Source organism: Lissotriton helveticus, chromosome 5_1 (assembly GCF_964261635.1).
Source record: "Lissotriton helveticus chromosome 5_1, aLisHel1.1, whole genome shotgun sequence".
NCBI lineage: Eukaryota > Metazoa > Chordata > Amphibia > Caudata > Salamandridae > Lissotriton > Lissotriton helveticus.
Genome location: NC_136065.1, coordinates 46,442,524 through 46,448,523, shown reverse-complemented (window position 1 = coordinate 46,448,523; position 6,000 = coordinate 46,442,524).

Sequence of the window (6,000 nt, the reverse complement as noted above, 5' to 3'; positions counted from 1 at the left end):
GGTGTTTCCACTGCCTCCTCATCGACAACATCATCATCATCATCATCACGCTCAGCAGCTCTTCGGGCTAGGGTCAAAATGTCTGTTTGCTGCATGCCCGCTGGGGCTGCAGTGACCTTTATGATGACTGGGTCGTCGTTGGCAGAGTCTTCATCAGCAGCAGTATCCGCCACTTCTTGTTGAGACTCATCACACTCCATAACTCTGAGACTTTGGACGAGCTTCCTTTTACGCTTAACTACCTTTGTCGGATCATGGTGTGCCTCACTCTCAGACGGCTGTGGTGCTGGTTCCCAAGTTTGATCCGTATCATCAGAAGGAGGTGTGCTTGAAGAAGATGTAGACACCACCCTTGATCTCTTCCTTGCTAGGGGTGTGGAAGACAATGAAGGATCATCAGGAGGAGTGGCTTCCTCAAATGATACCTCGCCTTGATTGTCAATTTCCTGATGTGCCCCTACTTCGGGAGGAACAACTATTGTGGGCACTTGTGACCCTCCATGCACCTCTGCTTGCGCATCTCCTTGCGCTGCCTCTCCTTCCACATGTACTTGGGCTTGTACTTGCACATGTGATTGTTGTTGCGGCTGTGGTTGTTCAACACTCGTCAGATGAGCTACAACAACCTGTGTTGATTGAGGGACATTGCTGCTGCTTTCTTGCGATGAGCCAACATCACTGGTCGATGGTGATTGAAGAACTATACTGGCTGCCTCTGCAGCACTCAAGGGCTTGGACTTAAGTTGGCGTGGTGGTGGTGGTGGCACTGAGCCCAATGGAGCGGGGGTGCTGCTGCCAGCTTGGTCCCCAGCAGATCCCGCTGCTGCTGCTGCAGGCATACTTTTTTTTTAATCCCAAAAAAAGGGGCGGGCGGCACACCAGTGTCCTTGGTAACTTGCTTCTTCTGCTCCTTACTGGCACCTTTCTTGCTAGAGGAGCTACGGGTTACTTTTTTGGGGCCATCTTCTTCAGAGCAGGTCAGCAGGCAGCAGTTGCACGAGTTGCAGAGGGTTCTGTGTCCAGACGTGACGTCGCGTGACGTTATGCTGCACACACACACCGCTGCAGGACTTCTTCCTGGCACTGGTGGTTCTCTTGAGTCTTCTTGTGCACCTAAAAGCAATGGAAGACAGAGGAACATCAGTTCAGTTATACACCCCAAAAAATCGACAAAACACAGAAAAATGAGCACAATCCCATGCCATCCATGATGTTTACATTGAAGACACCCCACAGAAGGACTAGGGACATGCAAGTATGCAACACTCACCACCCCTGGGCATAATGGATGAAAAGTAGGCAAAATAAGTGCATGCCTCAGACACTGCCTCTCTTCAAAATGGCCCCTTACACCCCAAGCACATGTTGCATGTACCAGCCAGCACTCAAGATGGCCACCACCCCCACCCACATGGCCAGTCCACATCAACAGTACACCCCCAAAAAACAGAAAAACAGCCAGAAATCACCACAATCCAATGCCATCCATGATGTTTACATTAAAGAGAGTGAGACCACACCACAGGCACACTCAGTCCATGCACCACCACCCCTGGGCAAAAGGCCACACCAGCAGCCCCCCAAAAACGACAAAAAACAATACAATAAGCACAATCCCAGCCCATCCATGGCCTCAATTATGTTTAAATTCAAGAAGACACCCCACAGAAAGACTAGGCCCATGCAACACTCACCACCCCTGGGCAAAGGGCCCCACCAGCAGGCCCAAAAAAACGACAAAAAACAATAAAATCAGCACATTCCCAGCCCATCCATGGCCTCAATGGTGTTTAAATTCAAGAAGACACCCCTCAGAAACACTAGGCCCATGCAACACTCACTACCCCTGGGCATAATGGATGAAAAGTAGGCAAAATAAGTGCAGGCCTCAGACACTGCCTCTCCTCAAAATGGCCCCTTACACCCCAAGCACATGTTGCCTGTACCAGCCAGCACTCAAGATGGCCACCACCACCACCCACATGGCCAGTCCACATCAACAGTACACCCCCAAAAAACAGAAAAACAGCCAGAAATCACCACAATCCAATGCCATCCATGATGTTTACATTAAAGAGAGTGAGACCACACCACAGGCACACTCAGTCCATGCACCACCACCCCTGGGCAAAAGGCCACACCAGCAGCCCCCCAAAAACGACAAAAAACAATACAATAAGCACAATCCCAGCCCATCCATGGCCTCAATTATGTTTAAATTCAAGAAGACACCCCACAGAAAGACTAGGCCCATGCAACACTCACCACCCCTGGGCAAAGGGCCCCACCAGCAGGCCCAAAAAAACGACAAAAAACAATAAAATCAGCACAATCCCAGCCCATCCATGGCCTCAATGGTGTTTAAATTCAAGAAGACACCCCTCAGAAACACTAGGCCCATGCAACACTCACTACCCCTGGGCATAATGGATGAAAAGTAGGCAAAATAAGTGCAGGCCTCAGACACTGCCTCTCCTCAAAATGGCCCCTTACACCCCAAGCACATGTTGCCTGTACCAGCCAGCACTCAAGATGGCCACCACCACCACCCACATGGCCAGTCCACATCAACAGTACACCCCCAAAAAACAGAAAAACAGCCAGAAATCACCACAATCCAATGCCATCCATGATGTTTACATTAAAGAGAGTGAGACCACACCACAGGCACACTCAGTCCATGCACCACCACCCCTGGGCAAAAGGCCACACCAGCAGCCCCCCAAAAACGACACAAAACAATACAATAAGCACAATCCCAGCCCATCCATGGCCTCAATTATGTTTAAATTCAAGAAGACACCCCACAGAAAGACTAGGCCCATGCAACACTCACCACCCCTGGGCAAAGGGCCCCACCAGCAGGCCCAAAAAAACGACAAAAAACAATAAAATCAGCACAATCCCAGCCCATCCATGGCCTCAATGGTGTTTAAATTCAAGAAGACACCCCTCAGAAACACTAGGCCCATGCAACACTCACTACCCCTGGGCATAATGGATGAAAAGTAGGCAAAATAAGTGCAGGCCTCAGACACTGCCTCTCCTCAAAATGGCCCCTTACACCCCAAGCACATGTTGCCTGTACCTGCCAGCACTCAAGATGGCCACCACCACCACCCACATGGCCAGTCCTCATCAACAGTACACCCCCAAAAAACAGAAAAACAGCCAGAAATCACCACAATCCAATGCCATCCATGATGTTTACATTAAAGAGAGTGAGACCACACCACAGGCACACTCAGTCCATGCACCACCACCCCTGGGCAAAAGGCCACACCAGCAGCTCCCCAAAAACGACAAAAAACAATACAATAAGCACAATCCCAGCCCATCCATGGCCTCAATTATGTTTAAATTCAAGAAGACACCCCACAGAAAGACTAGGCCCATGCAACACTCACCACCCCTGGGCAAAGGGCCCCACCAGCAGGCCCAAAAAAACGACAAAAATCAGCACAATCCCAGCCCATCCATGGCCTCAATGGTGTTTAAATTCAACAAAACAGTTGTATCATGCACCCCTAACCAACCCTGGTCCTACTGGATACTGTGGCTACCCACAATATAATTTATTTAATGTTCTGAAAAAGTTCCAAAATTTTACTTGCAGCAACTGTAATGCCCCAAACAAACTTACTTGTGAAAGTTGATTTCTAATCCAAAAGTGATCCAAAGACAGTCAAAAAGGCCTCAAATCCAAATATCCAGCAGCACCCACAAAAAGTAATCCTTCCAGCTCCAGATCCAAATGAAAGTGACCAGGAGATGGACAAAGCACTGGGAGGAGCCTGCTGGACAGGAACAGGAAGTTGGAGACTGTGGGGCACTTCCTTCCTCCCCCCCCCCAAAATGGACTCCTTGCAAAAAAAAGGCCATGCAAATGTCAACCTGAGGAGTGATTCTGATAAAAATCATAATTTTCTGAAGGTTTATCCTGTTTGCTGGTGATTTTCTTGTGCGAAATTGCAAAATCTCTATTTCGCAAGTGCGAGATTGTTCCTTTCCGCCGCAACTACGTGTTCGCAATTGCGAACTCTCGCGAGGTGTGCTGTGCAAGGTGGCAAGCCGCGATTACGTATTCGCGGGCGCCAAACTCCTGCGGGAACACGCAGCAAGATCTAAAATGGCGCGTCACTCGCAAAGAAAAACAACTCGGCAAACGCTAAATGACGGAAAGTGAACGCCGTGCACCACGCCGCGCGCCGCAACCAAGCAAAAAATCCGCCGCGAGCGGATTCACGGATTTTCGACAAATTCGCGAGCGTTCGCGGATTGCGAATTTGCCGAAAATCCGAAAAATCCGCGAGCGGAGCGGATGTTACGCCCATGCTTACTCAGCACTCACCAGGCTGCACAGATGAACATTCCTTACCGCACATGTCTCACAGCACTCATCAGTACCAACAAACCAGGAGCTGCACAGATGAACATTCCTTACCGCACATGACTCAGCACACACCAGTACCAACAAACCTGGGGCTGCACAGATGAACATTCCTTACCACACATGACTCAGCAAACACCAGTACCAACAAACCTGGGGCTGCACAGAAGAACATTCCTTACCGCACATGTCTCAGCACTCACTAGTACCAACAAACCTGGGGCTGCACAGATGAACATTCCTTACCGCACATGTCTCACAGCACTCATCAGAACCAACAAACCTGGGGCAGCACAGATGAACATTCCTTACCGCGCATGTCTCACAGCACTCATCAGTACCAACAAACCCGGAGCTGCACAGATGTACATTCCTTACCGCACATGTCTCACAGCCCTCACCAGTACCAACAAACCCGGAGCTGCACCTACCACCCTCTGCAGTGTAACAGCACTGGGCCTGAAGAAGGCCACAAGTCAGAGGGAGTCCAGGTACCGCCCCATCAGATCTACAGGAAACAGAGGTCAGAGACACGTGCGAGGAATGGTCGGTCCTAACAATGCTGGTACCTTAGACTTCAGATTAATTAACCACCACTGGGGCAGCCCTAACCACCTGAACCAGGGGCAATCAATATTTTATCCAAACAATGGTTCAAGAATGTACAGATAATTATCATGGCACAAACGTATTTCACCAACAAATAATTAATATAACAAAAAAATAATACTATATTTATAACGACAATGCACACACAACAGTACAGAGATAAAAACATGAAATACAAAATATGGCCCATACACTAAAAGTCTAGAAAGACATACAAAATGTATTCAGTAAAAATGTAAAGTGAGGCTCAAACATATAAGCTGGTACAGATAACATTTGGTAGACAGACACGACCAGACATGTGGCATACAATAAGAGGTGACATAAACGAAGAAGTTCCAGAACACTACTGGAGCTACAACAAACAAAACAATGTGTCCTCCATAAATTGCGGCCATAAATGCCGCTTAGCAGAAGGCTCTGCCTGCCCGCAATTCAGTTGCGTACTTAATTTACTTTCGTTTGGGAACGTGCAGGAAGTGTAAGAAAAGGGAACATTCCTCTCGTGGCCAGTGTTATGAGATTGATTCTCAACGGCCACGGAGGCAAAGAAATGAATGGTGCTGAATTATAAAGCGCTTCCAGTGAATTATGTCTCTTGTTCCACAAACATAATATTCTCTATACAATCATTTATTACTATCGTACTAGTTTTCTTTCCTGCGATCAGAAATTATCTGGTAGGATGCTCTGTTAACTATCTGTCCTGATGATGACCGTGTACTTATGACAAAGGTCGAAACGTCGTCAACGCAATTGTGGCCGCAATTTGTGGAGGACACATTGTTTTGTTTGTTGTAGCTCCAGTAGTGTTCTGGAACTTCTTCGTTTATGTCACCTCTTATTGTATGCCACATGTCTGGTCGTGTATGTCTACCAAATGTTATCTGTACCAGCTTATATGTCTGAGCCTCACTTTTACATTTTTACTGAATACATTTTGTATGTCTTTCTAGACTTTTTGTATATGGCCATATTTTGTATGTCATGTTTTTATCTCT